Here is a 23,313-nt window from a genome sequence, read left to right on the forward strand (position 1 = left end):
GCTTTAATCATGTACCAGGCTCCACGGCTAAACGTTTATTTATGCATCATCTCATTTGATCCTCACAACTCTTGAGATACGAGAAAACTCTTAGAAATTAACATGCCTACGGAATTTGCGTTTTCTATTACTGCATTTACTTTCATCCTGCTTTGCGATTCATCGAGTTAATTTTCTTCCCCTAGTTTTTGTGGAATCAACCCTACATTCTTCTCTGTGACCACCACAGGCTTCCTACGTGGTAGATTCTCAATGAACGTACAACTGAATCTCATACAGGACTTGTAACTCGCTTCCGGGATAACAAGTAAACTGGAACCTGCGCGTCCCTTGCGTCGTTCTGTCATCCCGGGTTTCGGGGACTCGCTGGAGCAGCACAGGAGCGGCGAGCTCCGCTGGGTTTGGGCGGTCTGACCACACCTTTGGCTCCCCAGGCCCTCGCTGATTACCACCGCTGAGCTCCAGCTGCCGCCGCTCCTTCCCGAGGGGGCGGGACTTCCTATCTTCCTAAAGGAGCACTTCCGCCCACAGCCGGAAGCTGCCTTGGGGCAAGACGCGACGCGGGGGCCGCCGCTCAGACCACCCTGGCGGACCGCGGGTAGGTGAGTTTCTTCGGGGTCTGGGGAGCGGAGGGAGGCGTGCGTACCTGGCTGGCTCGTGACCGGTGCACGCCTGCGAGGCTCTCGGTCTGTTTTCCCTTTAGAAACTTCCCAGGTGGCCGGGCGTTGCCTGCTTCCTGGGGCTTTGAGCGAACCCGGCTGCGCCGGGTCCAGAGGAGGCATTCGTGGGGGCGAGCGGGGTCCCGGGCCGGGGCCCGTGGCGGGCGAGCGGGAGTGGAAGCCCCGCACTGAACTTCATACTGACTTGTCACTCTGCAAGAGGTGAAACTGGCACAGGCGACCCACGACTTGGTGCCAGGTTAGAGAAACAGCCCTGACCGTCCAAATCCTTTAACATTTGTGATGCAGGAGAAATAACGTTAAGTAGGTGGAGAACGTTTACAGGTTTTGCATATTACTCACTACCAGCCGGGGACTATTCTAGGTTGTGGGTGAGAACAGACTTGTCTTTTGTCTGAAGTTAATATATCCATGGCCACTGTCATTTGATACTTGGCTCAACTTTTCATCTTTTTAGGGTTTTTTTTTTTTTGTAAATATATCTTTTCTTTTTTTTTTTTTTTTTTTTGGCTGAGTTGGGTCTTTGTTGTTGCGCGCGGGCTTTCTCTAGTTGCTGAGAGCGGGGGCTACTCTTTTTTGCGGTGCGCGGGCTTCTCATTGTGGTGGCTTCTCGTTGTGGAGCACGGGCGCTAGGTGCGCGGGCTTCAGTAGTTGCGGCACGCGGGCTCAGTAGTTGTGGCTCGCTGGCTCTAGAGCGCAGGTTCAGTAGTTGTGGCGCACGGGTCTTAGTTGCTCCGCGGCATGTGGGATCTTCCCGCAGCAGGGCTCGAACCCGTGTCGCCTGCATTGGTAGACGGATTCTTAACCACTGTGCCACCAGGGAAGTCCCTTTACGTATGCTTTTATAACTAGCATATTGATGGGAAATTTTTTTTTTTTTTTAAACCAAGTGGACAGCCTCAGCCTTTTGACTGGCAGGCTGATTGTACTTATAAACCTTCGGCATCATCCTTGACCCATTTCTTTCTCACCACACATGTAATCTATCAGCAAATCCAAGAACTCGGCCTTCAGAATCTATCCAGAGTCCCAAGCCCTTCTCAGCACCGTCCCTTATTCAAATTACAGCCATCTCTCACCTGGATTTCTGCAGTAGCCACTTAAATAGTCTGCTTTTTCTTTTTTCAGTCTTTCCATCGCATGTAGAGTGATTCTTTTTTTAAAAAAAAATCAGATTATCTCCCTCCTCTCAAAAAATCCTCCACGGGGCTTCCCTGGTGGCGCAGTGGTTGGGAGTCCGCCTGCCGATGCAGGGGACGCGGGTTCGTGCCCCGGTCTGGGAAGATCCCACATGCTGCGGAGCGGTGAGCCATGGCCGCTGAACCTGCGCGTCCGGAGCCTGTGCTCCGCAACAGGAGAGGCCACAACAGTGAGAGGCCCGCGTACCGCAAAAAAAAAAAAAAAAAAAAAAAAAAATCCTGCACGGACTACCCATTTTACTCAGATTAAAAGCCAGTTTCTTTAGAGTGGCCGTCAAGGTTCTGTATGACCTGGCCCTTGCTTTCCCTCTGATCTCATCCCTGGCTACTCTCCCTCTTTGCTCTATGTTGTTGCCTCGGGCACATCCTAACCTCAGGATGTTTACACTTGCAGTTCCTTTGTCCACATGGTTTAATCCCTTACCTCCCTCCTGTTTTTTGGGGGGGTTTTTTTTTGAATATTACCTTCTCAGTGAGGTCTTCCTTGACGTAGCCTTCCCTTATATTTCCATTGTACTCCTTCCGCTTGTACTTATTACCATAATACGTGCCATGTGATTTATTCATTTTTCTGCTTCATTACTGTTTATGCCACTAGGATAGAAGTTTCATGAGAGCAGCTATTTTTCTGTGTTTTGTTTACAGCTGTATCCCTAGTACCTAAAACAATATTTGGCTTTTAGTGGGCTCTCCATAATATAATTGTTGAAAAAATGGATTTGGCCTTTTTTTTTTTTTTTTGCCATCTGATACTTTGTACTTTCTGTGCTTTCTCCTTCTTGCCTTTTTTTGAATTGAGGTTTTGTCTTGTTTTCTCTCTTCACTTTTCCCCTTCTACTTGTTTGGAAGATATGTTACTATATATATGTTACTTCTGTTCTTATAGTGGTTAACCTTTTAATTTATCTAATCAGAATCTTAACCTTGCAGAACAATATTGTCTTTACCTGTGAGCTACTGATTTTAACAGGCTTCCTGGATCACCTCAGTACTTATTTTCATAAGATGTAAACGTTCAACAGTAAAACTAGTAGTTGTTACTATTTTCTGGTGGTCTTGATTTTTTTCCTTTTTGGTTTATTAAAGTAAATTTGTCATACAGCTTAATAGAATATCTACTGTTTACTTAGCCTTCCAAAGTTTATTTTTTAAAAAGTATATGATACTTTCCCTACCTTAGCATTTTGCTGGGAAATGTACAAAAGAGTCCATTAGAAAATAATATCATAGACATTATTAAGTGTGAAATGAATATAAAATAGGTAGAGGCTACCAGAAAAGAGGGAATTTAACAGTTTGCTGGTTATTAGGAGCAGCTGGAATAAATTTGTGGAGGAGTGATTGGGGAAGATTTGGTGGTATTTGAAAGTGTGTAGAGAAAAGGCACTGATTGGTTCATTAATTTTATTATTTCTGTTTCATATAGTTGTATCATAAAAATTGTGGGTTTGGTGTGGATTTCAGTCATTGGTGTTTGAGAGAGAAGACATGTCTACAGCCTCTTCAGAAAGCCTAAGGCTTTCTGGAGGAGCTGCTTAAAATGATGAGACAATTCAGTGTGCGAGGGCCAAGGAACTACTGTGAGCATGTAGTAGAACTTGTACACAGGCTTTGACATTAGCTATGACGTGCATGGAGGACAGCAGGACATTATGCTAAGTGAAGTAAGCCGGTCACCAAAGAGAAATACTGTGTGCTTCCACTTCTGTGAGATACTTGGAGCAGTCAGGTTAATAGAAATGGAAGGTAGGGTCTGGGAGAGGAGGCTATGGGGAGTTGTTTCATGGGTAGAGACTTTCAGTTTTGCAAGACGAAAAAGTTTAGGTGATTGATTCCCCAACAGTGTGAATGTATCTAATGCCACTGAACTGTACACTTAAAAATGGTTAAGGTGATATATTTTATGGAATGTATATTTTATGACAAATTTCTTTTTAAAAAGGACAGCAGGTGGGATTCTTTAAAATTGGGCTATTAAATACTCAGAAGTTGTTACATTTTAGGTGGTCATTTGAAAGCAAATGACATGTTTTGCCCTTACATTTTCACTTTCTTTAGTCTCCCATCATGAACCTCCAAAACGTCAGTGAAACCCTCTTACATTTCCCTACCTGGAAAGCTTGTTCTCTTAATTTCTGCTGCTCATTTCTGTCAGCTTAACCAGGGAATGCTTTCCACATGGAGTCCGCCTCACTCTTAACCCACCTGTTTCTTCTTCATCACTGAATTTGATCCTTACATTACTAATTATAGGTCTTAATTGTTTGCTGTTAGTTATCTCTTCTAATTAAACTCTGATTTCCTGTAAGTGCATGTCTTCTACTTGCTTATGTTCTTCATGACAGAGGAAGGTTAAGGAATGTCAGGATTCACTGCTTGTAAGTTCCCGAGCCAGGATTAGTGACTACAGTTTCTAATCTCAGTGAAGCCTGTTTCCTGTTGATGTTGAGTTTTCTACTTGATAGGTGTCAGTCTGTGAGTGATAATTCAGACCTCATGCCAATTATTTTGGTACAATTTAGAACAAATATCAGGAAAGATTAAGCAAAATACATTTAGAAAGATAACAGGGCTTCCCTGGTGGCGCAGTGGTTGAGAGTCTGCTTGCCGATGCAAGGGACACGGGTTCGTGCCCCAGTCCGGGAAGATCCCACATTGCCGCGGAGTGGCTGGGCCTGTGAGCCATGGCCGCTGAGCCTGCGCGTCCGGAGCCTGTGCTCCGCAACGGGAGAGGCCACAACAGTGAGAGGCCCGCGTACCACAAAAAAAAAAAGAGAGAGAGAGAGATAACAATACATATTGGAAAACTTTTTTGTTGAATTTTATTTATTTTATACAGCAGGTTCTTATTACCCATTTTATACATATTAGTGTATATATGTCAATCCCAATCTTCTAATTCATCCCACCCCCCTTTCCCCCTTTGGTGTCCATATGTTTGTTCTCTACAACTGTGACTCTATTTCTGCCCTGCAAACCAGTTCATCTGTACCATTTTCCAGGTTCCACATATATGTGTTAATATACAATATTTGTTTTTCTCTTTCTGACTTACTTCACTGTGTATGACAGTTTCTGTATCCATCCACATCTCTACAAATGACCCAGTTTCATTCCTTTTTATGGCTGAGTAATCTTCCATTGTATATGTGTACCACATCTTCTTTACCTGTTTGTCTGTCGATAAGCATTTAGGTTTCTTCCATGACCTGGCTATTGTAAATAGTGCTGCAGTGAACATTGGGGTGCATGTGTCTTTTTTTTTTTTTTTTTTTTGCATGTGTCTTTTTGAATTAATGGTTTGTCTGGGTATATGCCCAGTAGTGGGATTGCTGGGTCATATGGTAATTTTACTTGTAGTATTTTAAGGAACTTCCATACTGTTCTCCATAGTGGCTGTATCAGTTTACGTTCACACCAGCAGTGCAAGGGGGTTCCCTTTTCTCCACACCCTCTCCAGCATTTGTTGTTTGTAGATTTTCTGATGATGCCCATTCTAACTGGTGTGAAGTGATACCTCATTGTAGATTTGATTTGCATTTCTCTAATAATTAGTGATGTTGAGCAGCTTTTCATGTACCTGTTGGCCATCTGTATGTCTTCTTCAGAGAAATGTCTCTTTAGGTCTTCTGCCCATTTTTGGATTGGGTTGTTTGCTTTTTCATATTGAGCTGCATGAGCTGTTTATATATTTTGGAGATTAATCCTTTGTCCCTTGATTCATTTACAAATATTTTCTCCCATCCTTAGGGTTATTTTTTCATCTTGTTTGTAGTTGCCTTTGCTTTGCAAAAGCTTTTAAGTTTCATTAAATCCCATTTGTTTATTTTTGTTTTTATTTCCATTATTTTAGGAGGTGGATCAAAAAAGATCTTGCTGTGATTTATGTCAAAGAGTGTTCTTCCTATGTTTTCCTCTAAGAGTTTTATAGTGTCCGGTCTTATATTTAGGTCTCTAATCCATTTTAAGTTTATTTTTGTTCATGATGTTAGGGAGTGTTCTGATTTCATTCTTTTATATGTAGCTGTCCAGTTTTCCCAGCACCACTTATTGAAGAGGCTGTCTTTTCTCCATTGTATATCCTTGCCTCCTTTGTCATAGATTAGTTGACCATAGGAGTGTGGGTTTATCTCTGGGCTTTCTATCCTGTTCCATTGATCTGTATTTCTGTTTTTGTGCCAGTACTATACTGTCTTGATGCCTGTAGCTTTGTACTATAGTCTGAAGTCATGGAGTCTGATTCCTCCAGCTCCGTTTTATCCTTCAGTCTTGGAAGTTTATACCTTTCTAGGAATTTGTCCATTTCTTCCAGCTTGTCCATTTTATTGGTATAGAACTGCTTGTAGTAGTCTCTTAGGATGCTTTGTATTTCTGCTGTGTGTGTTGTAAGCTTCTCCTTTTTCATTTCTAAATTTATTGATTTGAGTCCTCTCCCTCTTTTTCTTGAGTTTGGCTAATGGTTTATCAATTTTGTTTATCTTCTCAAAGAACCAGCTTTTAGTTTTATTGATCTTTGCTATTGTTTTCTTTGTTTCCATTTCATTTATTTCTGCTCTGATCTTTATGATTTCTTTCCTTCTGCTAACTTTGGGTTTTGTTTGTTCTTCTTTCCCTAGTTCCTTTAAGTGTAAGTTTAGATTGTTTATTTGAGATTTTTCTTGTTTCTTGAGGTAGGCTTGTATAGCTATAAACTTTCCTCTTAGAACTGCTTTTGTAGCATCCCATAGGTTTTGGGTCGCCGTGTTTTCATTGTCATTTGTCTCTAGCTATTTTTTTATTTCCTCTTTGATTTCTTCAGTGATCTCTTGGTTATGTGGTAATGTTATGTTTTGCCTCCATGTGTTTGTGGTTTTTATGTTTTTTCCCCTGTACTTGAATTTTAATCACATAGCGTTGAGGTCAGAAAAGATGCTTGATATGATTTCAACTTTCTTAAATTTACTGAGGCCTGATTTGTGACCCAAGATGTGATCTCTCCTGGAGAATGTTCCATGCGCACTTGAGAAGAAAGTGTAATCTGCTGTTTTTGGATGGAATGTCCTATAAATATCAATTAAATCTGTCTGGTCTGTTGTGTCATTTAAAACTTATGTTTCCTTATTAATAATTCTGTTTGTGTGATCTGTCCATTGGTGTGAGATGTTAAAGTCCCGCACTGTTATTGTGTTACTGTCGATTTCCTATTTTATAGCTGTTAGCAGTTGCCTTATGTATTGAGGTGCTCCTTTGTTGGGTGCATATATGTTTATAATTGTTATATCTGCTTCATGGATTGATCCCTTGATCATTATGTAGTGTCCTTCCTTGTCTCTTGTAACATTCTTTATTTTAAAGTCTACTTTATCTGGTATGAGTATTGGTACTCCAGCTTTCTTTTGATTTCCATTTGCATGGAATATCTTTTTCCAGCCCCTCGCTTTCAGTCTGTACATGTCCCTAGGTCTGAAGTGGGCCTCTTGTAGACAGCATATATATGGGTCTTGTTTTTGTATCCATTCAGCGAGCCTGTGTCTTTTTATTGGAGCATTTAATCCATTCATGTTTAAGGTAATTATCGATATGTATGTTCATATTACTATTTTCTTAATTGTTTTGAGTTTGTGTTTGTAGGTTCTTTTCTTGTCTTGTGTTTCCGATTTAGAGAAGTTACTTTAGCGTTTGTTGTAGAGCTGGTTTGGTGGTGCTGAGTTCTCTTAGCTTTTGCTTGTCTGTAAAGCTGGAAAACTTTTTTCTAAAATTAATTCACAAAATGCCAGTGTTTTCAACTTTTCTGTTGTATGTCAAACATCTTTTTTGATCCCTTGGATCCCTTGGTGGCTAAACAAAGTAGGAAACATGGTAACTGAATCTGTACCTACTGTTGGTTTAGGCTCACTGGGTTTAGACTTCCCCATGTCATCTACCATTATTTTTGTTTTAATCTAATTTTTTATTTTATATTATGGTTGATTTACAGTGTTGTATTAGCTTCAGGTGTACAGCAAAGTGATTCAGTTATACATATACATATATCTATTATTTTTCAGATTCTTTTCCCATATAGCTGTTACAGAATATTGAGTAGTGTTCCCTCTGCTATAGAGTAGGTCATTGTTGATTATCTATTTTATATATAGTAGCGTGTATATGTTAATCCCAATCTCCCAATTTATCCCTCCCCCTGCCTTCCCCTCTGGTAACCATAAATTTGTTTATAGAGTCTGTAAGTCTGTTTCTGTTTTGTAAATAAGTTCACTTGTATCTTTTTTTTTTTTTAGATTCCACATGTAAGTGATATCATGTGATATTTGTCTTTCTCTGACTTCACTTATTATGGTGATATCTGTGTCCATCCACGTTGCTGCAAATGGCATTATTTCATTTTTTTATGGTTGAGTAATATTCCATTGTCTTTATGTACCGTATTCTCTTTATCCATTCCTCTGTCAATGGATATTTAGATTGCATCCATGTCTCGGCTGTTGTAAATAGTGCTGCAGTGAACATTGGGGTGCGTGTATCTTTTCAAATTATGGTTTTCTCCAGGTATATGCCCAGGAGTGGGATTGCTGGATTGTATGATACCTCTATTTTTAGTTTTTTAAGGAACCTCCATCCTGTTCTCTATAGTGGCTGTACCAATTTACATTACCACCAACAGTGTAGGGGGATTCCCTTCTCTTCACACCCTGTCCAACATTTACTGTTTGTAGACTTTTTTTTTTTTTTTTTTGGCGGTACACGGGCCTCTCACTGTTATGGCCTCTCCCGTTGCAGAGCACAGGCTCCGGACGCACAGGCTCAACAGCCATGGCTCACGGGCCTAGCCGCTCCGCGGCATGTGGGATCTTCCTGGAACAGAGCATGAACCCGTGTCCCCTACATCGGCAGGCAGAGTCTCAACCACTGTGCCACCAGGGAAGCCCTACTGTTTGTAGACTTTTTGATGATGGCCATTCTGATTGCTGTGAGGTGATAACCTCATTGTAGTTTTGATTTGCATTTCTCTAATACTTAGAGATGTTGAGCATCTTTTCATGTGCTTTTTGGGCATCTGTATGTCTTCTTTGGAGCAATGTCTGTTTAGATCTTCTGCCCAGTTTTTTATTGGGGTTCCCTTTTTTGATACTGAGCTGCATGAGCTGTTCATATGTTTTGGAGATCAGTCCCTTGTTGGTTGCTTTGTTTGCAAATATTTTCTCCCATTCTGTGGGTAGTCTTTTCGTTTTGTTTATGGTTTCCTTTGTTGTGCAAAAGGTTTTAAATTTCATTAGTTCCCATTTGTTTATTTTTTTTTAATTTTCATTACTCTAGGAGGTGGATCCGAAAAGATACTTCTGTGATTTATGTCACAGTGTTCTGCCTGTGTTTTCCTCTTAGAGTTTTATAGTATCCAGTCTTATATTTAGGCCTTTAATCCATTTTGAGTTTATTTTTGTGTATGGTGTTAGAGAATGTTCTAGTTTCATTCTTTTACATGTAGCTGTACAGTTTTCCCAGCACCACTTATTGAAGAGACTGTTTTCTCCATTGTATATTCTTGCCTCCTTTGTCGTATTGTTGTAATAGATTAATTGACCATAGGTTTGTGGGTTTATTTCTGGGCTTCCTATGCTGTTCTGTTGTTCTATATTTCTGTCTTTGGGCCAGTACCATACTGTTTTGATTACTGTAGCTTTGTAGCATAGTCTGAAGTCAGGAAGCCTGATTCTTCCAGCTCCATTTTTCTTTCTCAGGATTGTTTTGGCTATTCGGAGTCTTTTGTGTTTCCATACGAGTTTCAAAATTTTTTGTTCTAGTTCTGTGAAAGGTGCCATTGGTAATTTGATAGGAATTGCATTGAATCTGTAGATTCCCTTGGGTAGTGTAATTATTTTGACAATATTGATTCTTCCAATCCAAGAACATGGTATATTCTTTTATCTGTTTGTGTCATCTTTAATTTCTTTCCCCCCACCCCCCATCTTCAGTTTCTTTCATCACCATCTTGTAATTTTTGGAGTACAGGTCTTTTGCCTCCTCAGGTAGGCTTATTCCTAGGTATTTTATTCTTTTTGATGCGATGGTAAATTGGACTGTTTCCTTAATTTCTCTTTCTGATCTTTCGTTGTTACTGTGTAGAAGTACAACAGATTTCTGTGTATTAAGTTAGTTTCTTTTTGGGGGGGGTGCCATGGTGTGCACCCTGCAGGATCTTAGCTTCCCTGACCAGGGATTGAACCCGTGCCCTCAGCACTGGAAGTGCAGGATCTTAACCACTGGAGCACCAGGGAAGTCCCTTTGTGTATTAATTTTGTATCCTGCAACTTTACCAAATTCATAGTAGTTTTCTGGTAGCATCTTTAGGATTTTCTATGTATAGTATCATGTCATCTGCAAAGAGTGACAGTTTTACTTCTCTTTACTTCTCTTTTCCAATTTGGATTCCTTTTATTCTTTTTCTTCTCTGATTGCCATGGGTAGAACTTTGAAAACCATGTTGACTAAAAGTGGAGAGAATGGGTATCCTTGTCTTGTTCCTAATCTTAGAGGAAGTGCTTTCAGTTTTTCACCATTGAGAATGATGTTTGCTGTGGGTTTGTCATATATGGCCTTTATTATGTTGAGGTAGTTTCCGTCTGTGCTCACTTTCTGTAGAGTTTTCACCATATATAGGTGTTGAATTTTGTCAAAAAGTTTCTCTGCATCTACTGAGACTATCGTATGTTTTTTTTGTTTGTTTGTTTGTTTCTTTGTGGTACGTGGGCCTCTCACCACTGTGGTCTCTCCCACCATGGAGCGCAGGTCCAGTGGCCGTGGCTTACGGGCCCAGCTGCTCCACGGCATGTGGGATCCTCCCGAACCGGGGCACGAACCTGCGTCCCCCTCATCGGCACGTGGACTCTCAACCACTGCGCCACCAGGGAAGCCCTATCATATGTTTTTTATTCTTCAATTTGTTAATGTGGTGTATTACCCTGATTGATTTGCGGATATTGAAAAATCCTTGCATCCCTGGGATAAATCCCACTTCATCATGATGTATGATACTTTTAATGAATTGTTGGCTTCAGTTTGCCAGTATTTTGTTGAGGATTTTTGCGTCTCCGTCCATCAGTGATGTTGGCCTCTAATTTTCTTTTTTTGTGGTATCTTTGTCTGGTTTTGGTATCAGGGTAATGGTGGCCTCATAGAATGAGTTTGGAAGTATTCCTTCCTCTGCAGTTTTTTGAAAGAATTTCAGAAGATAGGTGTTACCTTTTCTCTAAATGTTTGATAGAATTTGTTTGTGAAGCCATCTGGCCCTGGACTTTTGTTTGTTGGAAGTTTTTAAATCACAGTTTCAATTTCACTACTTGTGATAGGTCTGTTCATATTTTCTATTTTTTACTGGTTCAGTCTTGGAAGATTGTACCTTCCTAAGAATTTGTCCATTTCTTCTTAGTTGTCCATTTTATTGGCATCTAGTTGCTTGTAGTAGTCTGTCATGATCCTTTGTATTTCTGTGGTGTCAGCTGTTATTTCTCCATTTTCATTTCTAATTTTATTGCTTTGAGCCCTCTCTCTTTTTTTCCTGATGAGTCTGGCTAAAGGGTCTCAATTTTGTTTATTGTTTCAAAGAACTAGCTTTTAGTGTCATTTATCTTTTCTGTTGTTTTCCTTATCCCTATTTCATTTATTTCTGCTTGGATCTTTAGGGTTTCTTTCCTTCTATTAATTTTATGTTTTGTTTGTTCTTTCTCTAGTTGCTTTAGGTGTATCCCATAGGTTTTGGATCATTGGGGTTTTGTTTTCATTTGTCTCTAGGTATTTTTTGATTTCCTGTTTGATTTCTTCAGTGATCCCTTGGTTGTTTTGTAGCATATTGTTTAGCTTCAGTGTGTTTGTGTGTTTTACAGTTGTTTTTTTTCTTGTAGTTGATTTCTAATCTCATAGCATTGTGGTTGGAAAAGATGCTTGATATGATTTCAGTTTTCTTAAATTTACTGAGGCTTGCGTTGTGGCCCAGCATGTGATCAGTCCTGGAGAATGTTCTGTTTGCACTTGAATGTGTATTCTGCTACTTTGGGATGGAATGCTCTATAAATATCATTTAAGTCCAACTGGTCAGATGTGTCATTTAAGGCCTGTGTTTCCTTATTGATTTTCTGTCTGGATGATCTGTCCATTGATGTAAGTGGGGTGTTAAAGTCCCCGACTATTATTGTGTTATGGGTGATTTCTCCTTTTATCGCTGTTAGCATTTGCCTTATGTATTGAGGTGCTCCTGTGTTGGGTGCATATATACTTATAATTGTTATATTTTGTTCTTGGATTGACCCGTTGATCATTATGTAATGTCCTTCTTTGTCTCTTGTAATAGTCTTTATTTTAAAGTTTATTTTGTCTGATACGTGTATTGCTACTCCAGCTTTCTTTTGATTTCCATTTGCATGGAAAATCTTTTTCCATCTCCTCACTTTGTTTGTATGTGTCCCTAGGTCTGAAGGGGGTGTCTTGTAGGCAGCATATATAAGGGTCTTGTTTTTGTATTCATTCAGCCACTCTATGTCTTTTTTGTTTTGTTTTGTGGTACGCAGGCCTCTCACCACTGTGGCTTCTCCCATGGCGGAGCACAGGCTCCGGACGCGCAGGCTCAGTGGCCATGGCTCACAGGCCTAGCCGCTCCGCGGCACGTGAGATCTTCCCGGACTGGGGCACGAACCCGTGTCCCCTGCATTGGCAGGCAGACTCTCAACCACTGCGCCACCAGGGAAGCCCTCTATGTCTTTTGGTTGGAGCATTTAATACATTTTCATTTTCTTTGATTTTGTTTGTTTGTTTGTTTGCAGTACACGGGCCTCTCACTGTTGTGGCCTCTCCTGTTGCGGAGCACAGGCTCCAGATTCACAGGCTCAGCAGCCATGGCTCACGGGCTCAGCAGCCATGGCTCACGGGCCTAGCCGCTCCGCAGCATGTGGGATCTTCCTGGACCGGGGCACGAACCTGTGTCCCCTGCATCAGCAGGTGGACTCTCAACCGCTGCGCCACCAGGGAAGCCCTTCTTTGATTATTTATACGTATATTCTTATTGCCATTTTGTTCATTGTTTTGGATTTGTTTTTGTAGGTATTTTTTCTTCTCTTCATCTTCTTATCTTTTGTGATTTGATGACTAACTTTAGAGTTGTGTTTGGATTCCTTTTTCTTAATCTTTTTGTTTTTTTTTAAATTTTGGCAATGGCTTTATTTTATTTTATTTTTTTGCCTGTGCCATGCAGCATATGGGATCTTAGTTCCCACACCAGGGATCGAACCCACACCCCCTGCAGTGGATCACAGAGTCTTAACCACTGGACCATCAGGGAAGTCCTCCTTTTTCTTCTTTGTGTGTATTTATTGTAAAATTTCAGACTGTGGTTACTATGAGGTTTTTTTGATTTTGTTTTGGTTTTCTTTGGCTACACCACATGGCTTGTGGGATCTTAGTTCCCTGACCAGGGATCAAACCTGGGCCCTCTTCAGTGGAAGCGCATAGTACTAACTGCTGGACCACCAGTGAATTCCCACCATGAGATTTTGATATAGCAGTCTATACATATACAAGATTGTTTTAAGTTGTGGGTCTCTTAATTTCAAATGTGTTTCCAGTATTCTGCATTTGTACTCTTCTCTTCTCACTGTTGCTGGTTTTGTTATCATGTTTGTGTGTGGATGATTTCCTACCTTTTCTGTAGGTTTGCTTTTACCGGTGAACTTTCCTATTTGTAATTTTCTTGTTTCTGGTTGTGGCATTTTGTTTTCCTTCTGGAGAAGTTCCTTTAGCGTTTGTTGTAAAGCTGGTTTGGTTGTGCTGAATTCTCTAGCTTTTGCTTGTCTGTAAAGCTTTTGATTTCTCTGTCAAACCTGAACAAGAGCCTTGCTGGGTAGAGTATTCTTGGTTGTAGGTTTTTCCCTTTTATCACTTTAAATATATGTGCAACTCCCTTCTGGCATGCAGAGTTTCGCTGAAAAATCAGCTGATAACCTTACGGGGATTCCCCTGTATGTTATTTGTTTGTTTTCCCTTGTTACTTTTAATATTTTCTCTTTGTCTTTAATTTTTGTTAATTTGATTAATACATGTCTCATTGTGTTCCTCCTTGGGTTAATCCTGTATGGGACTCTTCATGTTTCCTGGACTTGAGTGAATGTTTCCTTTCCTACGTTAGGGAATTTTTCAGCTATTACCTCTTCAAATATTTTCTCAGGCCCTTTCTGTCTCTCTTCTCCTCCTGGGACTTCTATGATGCGAATGTGGGTGCATTTAATGTTGTCCCAGAGGTCTCTTAGACTGTCCTCATTTCTTTTCATTCTTTTTCCTTTTCTTTTTTAAAAAAATATTTATTTATTTATTTGGCTGCCCTGGGTCTTAGTTGCGGCATGTGGGTTCTTAGTTGCAGCAGGTGGGATCTTTGTTGTGGCATGAGGGATCTTTTTACTTGTGGCATGTGGAGTGTTTTTTTTTTTTCAGTTGCAGCACGTGGGATCTTCATTGCTGCATGCGGGGTCTTTAGTTGTGGCATGCCAGCTCTTTGTTGCAGCATGCAGGATCTGGTTCCCTGACCAGGGATTGAACCTGGGCCCCCTGCATTGGGAGCATGCAGTCTTAACCACTGGACCACCAAGGGAGTCCCTCATTCTTTTTTCTTTATTCTGTTCCATGTCAGTGATTTCCAGTGATCTGTCTTCCAGGTCACTTACTTGTTCTTCTGTCTCTTTTTTTCTGCTATTGATTCTCTCTGGTGTATTTTTCATTTCAGTTATTTTATTGTTCATCTCTGTTTGTTTTTTAAAGTTTTTAACTCTTTATTAAACATTTCTTGTATCCTCTCAGTCTGTGCCCCCAGTCTTTTTCAGAGATCTTGGATAATCTTTACTCTCAGTGATCTGAATTCTTTTTCATGTAGGTTGCCTTTCTCCTCTTCACTTAGTTGTCCTTCTGGGGTTTTATCTTGTTCCTTTGTCTGGAACATATTTCTCTTCTCTCTCATTTTGTCTGCCTTTCTGTGTTTGTTGTCTCTGTTCCTCAGGCTGCAGGATCATAATTCTTCTTGCTTCTGGTGTCTGCCTCCTTGTGGGTGAAGTTGGTCCAGGGACTTGTGCAGGCTTCCTGGTGGGAGGGACTTGTGCTTGTCCAGTGGTGGGTGGAGCTGGGTCTTGTCCCTGCGGTGGGTAGGGCCGTCTCAAGTGGTGTGTTTATAGGTGGCTGTTGGCTCAGGTCAACTTTAGGCAGCCTGTCTGCTGATGTGTGGGGCTGTGTTCCCACCTTGTTGGTTGTTTGTCCTGAGGTGTCCCAGCACTGAAGCCTGCAGACTTACGGGTGGGGCCAGGTCTCAGGGCGAAAATGGCAACCTGTGGGAGAGCTCATGCTGGCTGGTGAGTATTCCCTGGGCATCAGTGGCCAGTGCCCTTGCCCCCACAGTGAACCACAGCTGCCCTCGCCTCCCCAGGAGACCCTGCAAGACCCAGAGGTAGGTCTGGCCTAAACTTCTCTGGAGTCACTGCTTTGCCCTGGGTCCCAGTGCATGTGAAAACTTGTATGTGCCTTACAAGTGTGGAGTCTGTTTCCCCCAGTCCTGTGGAGCTCCTGCACTAAAAGCCCCTCCAGCCTTCAAAGCAAAATGCTCTGGGGTCTCCTCCTCTTGATGCCCGACCCCCAGGCTAGAGAGCCTGATATGGGGTTCAGAACTCTCACTCCTATAGGAGAACCTCTGTGATATATTATTTTCCATTCTATGGGTCGCCCACCCGGCAGGTATGGGATTTTGATTATATTTTGAAAGTGCCCCTCCTACTGTCTCCCTGTGGCTTCTTCTTTGTATTTGGGTGTAGAATATCTTTTTTGTTAGGTTCAAGTCTTTTTTTGTCAATGGCTGTTCAGCAGTTAGTTGTCATTTTGGTGTTTTCGTAAGACGAGGTGGGCTCAGGTTCTTTTACTCCGCCATCTTGTTTTCAGCCTCAGCTACTGTTATTTTGACCTTGTATTTCTTTTGATTTGTGGAATTTTTTCCTTTATTTAAATATAGAGTCTGACCACTTATACGAGGTACCTAGAATCGTCAAATTCATAGACTCAGAAAGTACATTGGTAGATACCAGAGGCTGGGGGGTGGGGAGGGGAAATGGGGAATTAGTGTTTAATGGGGATAGAGTTTCAGTTTAGGAACGTGAAGAATTTGGGATATGGATGATGATGAGAGTTGCACAACAGTGTGAATGTACTTAGTGCCACTGAACTGTACAGTTAAGTGTGGTTAAAGTAGTATGTTTTATGTTATGTGATTTTTACCACAATAAAACAACATAAAAAAATGTGGAGTCTGAGTTATGATCTTAAATGACTAACATGTTTACTATATGTTGAACAATTCTACGCATAGTAACTCGTTTAATTCCTACAACAGCCCTTTGGTCTTAATGTTATCTACATTTTATAGATGGGGAACCGTAGACACAGGTTAAGTTGTCCAGTCTCCCATAGCTAGCATGTAGTTGGAGAGGTAGAATTTCTCTCCAGACCACTGGCTGCATATAATGTCCATATAACATTAAATAGGAACAAAAATGACCTGAATTCTTATTTATTTTTCAGAATTCTTTCAGTTGCAGGAGAAAGAATCCCAGGTCAAACTGATGTAAACAAAAGAAGGAATTTCATGGTTCAATAAACTGGGCTAATGAAAGGCTTTAGGCATAGCTGGGTCAACTCTGCTGTTCTATTTGGCCTTGACAAGTTTTTTCTGAAAATAAAAAACACACATAGTGGCAAAGGTGTTCCTCAGCTATTCTAGGTTTAAGTAGTCCTTTTTTTTTTTTTTTTTTTTTTTTGCTGTACGCGGGCCTCTCACTGCTGTGGCCTCCCCCGTTGCGGAGCACAGGCTCCAGATGCGCAGGCCCAGCGGCCATGGCTCACGGGCCCAGCCGCTCCACGGCACGTGGGATCTTCCCAGACCGGGGCACGAACCCGAGTCCCCTGCATCGGCAGGTGGACTCTCAACCACTGCGCCACCAGGGAAGCCCCTAAGTAGTCCTTTTGTTTTAAGATTTTGGGAAAGAGAAAGACCTCTCTTCAAGGGTCCATGTTGTTGACCTAAAACAAGTGGACTGCCAGTTATCTCTCCAGCAAAGATGGGTTTATTTGGGATCAGCAGAGAATTGCAGTTCAGGTTTGCAGCCATGGTGGGCCACGTGCAAGTCTCCACATGGCAAGGGAAGGAGAAGGCTTTTATAGAGAGGAAAGGAAGTTGGGAGGGCTAAGTAAAAGTGTCCATGGTTTTCCATTGGCTGTGGACTTTCAGGAAAAGGAGTCTTTCCTCCTGTTGGGCTCTGCTAGGGTTGCAGGGCATGAGAGCTCCCCCTTTCTGGTCTCCTGACTATTTAACTGAGGTTTCTGTTTATTAATTTTTTTCATTGTCATTTCCTGAAAGATTGGCTCTGTTTGGGTTAGGATCTTCACACATGGACCACTTGCTGTATGCAAGGAAACGGGGTTGAAGGGTCATCTCATTGGCCATCCTGGGTCATGTGTCTACTCCTGTAGTGGGGGAATGGTAGCCCACTAGACAGAGAAAGTGCACTTCCCAAAAGGGGATGATGCTGGGCTGAAAGGCGCAGAAAATAGAACCATTTTGGCAGCATAGGGGCAGCTCTTGCTCTTTGTTTACTTGCCTTTCCCAAGTTAAGATTCTTCCACTCTTAAAAAATAACACAGTAGGGGCTTCCCTGGTGGCACAGTGGTTAAGAATCTGCCTGCCAATGCAGGGCACATGGGTTCAAGCCCTGGTCCTGGAAGATCCCACATGCCGCGGAGCAGCTAAGCCCGTGCGCCACAACTACTGAGCCTGCACTCTAGAGCCCACGATCCACAACTACTGAAGCCTGCGCACCGAGAGCCTGTGCTCCGCAACAAGAGAAGCCACTGCAATGAGAAGCCCACGCACCGCAACGAAGAGTAGCCCCCACTCGCTGCAACTAGAGAAAGCCCACGCGCAGCAACGAAGACCCAACACAGCCAGAAATAAAAATAAATAAATATATGAAGAGAAAGTAATCTTACCTTTAAAAAAACCCCAGTTATATTTGAGAAATTATTAAAATTTTGAATAAATATTGTGCAGTTAAGATAAGGAAAAGGAAAGTACTTTGTACAGTGCTGTAATTTATTTTCAATCATATGCTTTGTTATTGATGCTGGAGACTCACCACTAAATTCCTCTCATGTCCTCCAGTTTTCTTAATTGATTCTTTATTTAGAATAGAGACCTCATAGCAGTCTAATGAAGCCTATGAACTCCTTAGAATGTTTTCAAATACAGAAAAACAGGATTTCAAATGAAATCATTTACATGGAATAAAGTTAACAAAATACTTTTAAAATTGTAATATAATAATATGTGTGTTTCTTTTTCTTTCTTTTTTTTTTTTTTTTTTTTTGGCCACACTGCATGGCATGCAGGATCTTAGTTCCCCAAGCAGGGATTGAACCCGTGCCCCTGCAGTGGAAGCATGGAGTCTTAACCATTGGACTACCAGGAAAGTCCCTTTTTTTTTTTTAAATGGTGTGTTTCTTTATTAATATGTTAAATAACAGTCTAGTGGCAGGTCTAATAAATATTGTAATTTTGAAGTGGTGATGAATGTAACGTTTACTTTGAGATGTCTGTAATGGCTGTAGTGTTACATAAATACTTGTGATCACCGGTGCTGCTAATCCACCTGATTTTTTTTTGTCTTATTTTTATAATTTAGGAAATGCTAAATTTCAGTTAGAAGTTCGTGAAAAATCTTCAGTTTGGAGATACCTTGAGAGTCTATGGACCTCAGGTAGAGAACACCTTGCTTAGGCTCTGTATGGGTAATCAGCCTAGCACTCCAACTTCCTGGTCTTATTAGTTGCCTCTGATCCCCAGTCTCATGACTTGTATTATGTTTCTTTGACCAGCCTTCCTAGAGACAGGCTTTGGGTTTCTGAGAATCATCCACCTGGACTGTCTGTTATTGTGCTGTCCCCACTTTGGGGGAGAGTCATCTATGCTTTCTTGAATCCATTGAAGCCAGATAATTAACCTTGACCCTTCTCCAATCTGAATTTCTGGTGGTTATGACGTAACCACTGAGATATATTCCCTCCCACATTTTATTCCTAATAAACATGTATAGTAACTCAGATCCTGACCTCTCTTCTCCTTTCTTGTCTTCCCAGATAATGATCAGCTTCATTCTGCCTCTCAGAGGCACTGGGAAAAATAGTTTTCAATAAGAATCAAGAAAACTTGATTGAGAAGCATGGATGCTAACATTTTATGCAGAGGGAAAAAGTTGCCCATGAAACATTAAATTAGATGCTGTTGGGAAGAGAGAGTGTGATAGATAACCAAAGCCCTGGAAGAAATAGCCCCAGATTTTTATTTAGGAAGAGATATTGTGGCAAAAGCACAGTAACTGAACTTGTGATTTCAGTGGTCCTTGCTAGGAAGATATATGCAGTACTGTGAATATCAGTAAAATTTGCTGGGATAGGCTCATTATTTGAATGGAAATATATGTCTTTGTTCAAAACAATCCAGTGTAAGATTTGTGAGAATGATAGTGGATATCAGGAACGTACATATACTTCTTTGGAGCCAAGGGTTTTGGCATTAGAGTGGAAAACATGAATGACAAAAGGAGAAAGAAGTAGAAGAGATCTATGGATCATGCTATAGATCATTTGGTAAGAAGGAGAATAAGGTTGTTGCTCCCCCAATACAGATTACAAAAGTGGCACAGAACTGTAATATTAACAGCCAAGGAGTTATTTGCTTGGACATATTGAAAGATAATTGGAGTCCAGCACTAGCTGTTTCTGAAGTCGTTTCTATCTGCTCACTTCTTACAGACTGTAATCCTGCCGACCCCTTGGTGGGAAGTATTGCCTCTCAGTATATGACCAACAGAGCAGAACATGACAGAATGGCCAGACAGTAGGCCAAGAGATACACTACATAAATAGGGTTTTCACAACTCTTTAAAAAAAAAAAAAAATTTATTTATTTATTTAGGCTGTGCTGGGTCTTAACTTGCGGCACGTAAGATCTTTGTTGCAGCATGCAGGATCTTTAGTTGCAGCATGCGGACTCTTAGTTGTGACATGCAGGATCTTTTAGTTGCAGCATGCGGACTTCATAGTTGTGGCATGTGAACTTTTAGTTGTGGCATGCATTCAGGATGTAGTTCCCTGACCAGGGTTTGAACTGGGGCCCCCTGCATTGGGAGCATGGAGTCTTACCCACTGGACCATGAGGGAAGTCCTGGTTTTCACAACTCTTTATGTTATTTGTCTGTCACAGAGCTGCTTATGATTTTGAAGGGGTGGGGGAGGGTGGGAGTTGGTAAAGAGTAGGGTATTTCTGTAACAGATATTATTCAGTGTTATTTCCTAAGATTTTGTTGTAACTTAAGGTATTTTGCTACAGTAGATAGAATTGGTGATAACAACTATTAAAACTATCATTAGTTCTGCAATATTAGCTGAAATGCAGTACAGAGAGGAATAGACATTTGGGTTCAGTTTCTTGTCTGTAAATTTAAAACAGCTTAATTTTGTATAGGTTACCCACATGGCCTTTTACGTAAAGTCTTTCCAAGACTACAGTTTTTTGTTTTAAAAAATTGGAACTTGTTTTCCCTTCTTGGAAGGGAACATTGATTTTTAACAGCTTTTTTTTGGCCAGCTCCGTGTGGCATGTGGGATCTTAGTTCCCTGACCAGGGATCGAACCTGTGCCCCCTGCAGTGGAAGCGCAGAGTATTAACCACCGGACCGCCAGGGAAGTCCCACTACTTAACCGCTTTTAGAGACTCTCATCTCATATATTAAAATGGATACATGGCTATAAGACACCATATAGAAAATCAGTATTTATGTATTTTATTTTATATGCAAATCTACTTTATTGTGAAAAGATAGAGGTTTGAATCAGGACTTGTGAAAACCTGTAGTAAAATACCTTAAGCTGTTAACTGTAAGGCGTGGAATAGGAGTTGCTCACTGGATTGGTTCTGTGTCGTGGACTACTTAAGTCTGCATTTGTTACTGTGCTAATAAACAAATATTAAAACAAACAAAAAAGTGGCACAAAAATAAGATAGAGTTGTGATCGAAGAATTCAACTATCTTAAGTTCTGCTAGATGCCCATTCCTTTCTAGGGACAGGATCTGATTTTTTTTTTTTCCTGACCATTTAAATTCCTTGGAAGAAACAAAATGAGAGGAAAGATTACTTTGGTTTGAAATCTCATTAACAAGGAGGAAGAAACAGGTGAAGTAGAAGATCCTGAAATATTGTGGGAAAAGAAACTGTACTATTTTTTTTTAATTTATTTATTTTTGGCTGTGTTGGGTCTTCGTTGCTGCACGCGGGCTTTCTCTAGTTGCGGCGAGTGGGGGCTACTCTTCGTTGCAGGCGCATGCTTCTCATTTCGGTGGCTTCTTTTGTTTCAGAGCACGGGCTCTAGGCATGCGGGCTTCAGTAGTTGTGGCACAGAGGCTCAGTAGTTGTGGCTCCCAGGATCTAGAGCACAGGCTCAGTAGTTGTCCTGCACAGGCTTTGTTGCTCTGCGGCATGTGGGATCTTCCTGGCCCAGGGCTCAAACCCGGTCCCCTGCATTGGCAGGTGGAGTCTTAACCACTGCACCACCAGGGAATCCCAAAACTCTAGTATTTTTGAGTCTCCCTAAACAATTAAAATGTTGAATATAATCAAACTGCTTCCTTGGGTATCAGGAAAGTATATTTTGAAAAATGGAGAATTACCATACTTTTAAGATTCAGTGTCCCAGTTAAAGCTGAATCGAAGTTATATGAAACCTAAAATTTGGGGAATTAAATTTCAAATTATTTTTTAAATTGTAGTAAAATACAGATAATATAAAATTTACCATCTTTTTTTTGGTTTGTTTTTTGTTTTGGTTGCTCTGAGTCTTAGTTGTGGCATGCATGTGGGATCTAGTTCCCTGACCAGGGATGGAACCTGGGCCCCCTGCATTGGGATTGCGGAGTCTTATCCACTGCGCTACCAGGGAAGTCCAAAATATACCGTCTTAACCATTTTTAAATGTACAGTTTAGTAGTGTTAAGTACATTCATATTATTGGTCAACCATCAGCACCATCTGTCTCCAGAGCTCTCTTAATTTTGCAAAAGTGAAACTGTCACCATTAAACAACTCCTTATTTCCCCCTCCCTGCAGCCACTGGCAACCGCCATTCTGCTTTCTCTCTGAAGTTGACTATTCTAGGTCCCTCTTTTAAGTGGAATCATACAATATTTGTTCTTTTCTTTTTTTGAGCCATGCCAGGTGGTTTGTGGGATCTTAGTTCCCCGACTGGGGATTGAACCTGGACCCTTGGCAGTGAAAGTGTGGAGTCCTAACTACTGGGCCACAAGGGAATTCCCCAATACTTGTCCTTTTGTGACTGGCTTATTTCACTTAGCATAATATTTTTGAGATTCATTCACGTATCATGCGGCAGAATTCCCTTCATTTTTAAGGCTGAATGATCCGTTGTGTGTATATACTGCATTTGGTTTATCCATTCATCCATCAGTAGACATTTGAGTTGTTCCCACCTTTTGGCTGTTGTGAATAATACTGCTGTGAACGTGGGTGTGCAAATATCAGCTAGAGTCCCTCCTTTCAATTCTTTTCAGATTATTTTATTTGAGGAATTATGTAGTATCTCATCATTAAGACCATACAGGAAACAGTTTAGATTTTAAAAACAAATTAAGAAAAAAATCAATAAACCAATAGGAAATGGACAAAGGATTCTGAACAGGCAGTTCACAGAAAAGGAGATCAAAATGAATAGATGCTTAGCTTCCCTCATAAAAGGAAATGCAAGTAAAATACGTATTTCACTTATCAGACTGACAGGTAACTAAAAGTGTGTTAATATTCTGTGAAGGGCAAGGTTGTGATGATACGGGGGCTTATACATAGCTAATGGAATTGTAAATTGGTTCAGCCACTAGAAAGGGGCATTTGTCATTATTCATCAAATAGAAATGCATGTACCCTTTGACTTAGCAATGCCCATTTTGAGAATGTTTCCTACAGATTATTTTTGCACAAGTGTAAAAGATAAATGTGCAGGATTAATCCTTGCAGTATTTTTTGCAGTTGAAAAAACTTGGGAGTAACCTAAATGTCAATCAGTTTGAGAATTAGTTATATAAATCGTTATGTCTATACAAGTCCTATGCAGCCATAAAATATTTAAAAGCTCCTGACATGGCTGTGGATAAATTTCTAGCATGTATTATTGAATGCAGATATAAGGAGTAGAATCATGTATATAGTATGCCATCATTTGTGTAAAGAAGGAAAAGAATGTATTGGCTTGTATATGCATAAAATATGTATGGAAGTATCTATAAGATACGAATAAAGCTGTTGTCAGTGGGAAGGGAGAA

General features: G+C 40.8%; 1 protein-coding gene across 3 annotated transcripts in view; it reads left to right on the forward strand.

The window, feature by feature from the left end:
• The first annotated feature begins 518 nt into the window (after positions 1–518).
• The window catches only part of TBCE (tubulin folding cofactor E), a 114,194-nt gene continuing 91,399 nt past the window's right edge, over positions 519–23,313 (forward strand). The window contains exon 1 of one of the 3 annotated variants that reach the window (XM_081241166.1): positions 519–598. The gene's annotated coding sequence lies outside the window, so the exon portion shown is untranslated. Of the gene's footprint in view, positions 603–23,313 lie in introns of all 3 variants that reach the window. The other 2 variants (XM_081241164.1, XM_081241165.1) reach the window with 2 other exon arrangements.

Source organism: Mesoplodon bidens (assembly GCF_964165515.1).
Source record: "Mesoplodon bidens genome assembly, chromosome: 1".
Lineage (NCBI taxonomy): Eukaryota > Metazoa > Chordata > Mammalia > Artiodactyla > Ziphiidae > Mesoplodon > Mesoplodon bidens.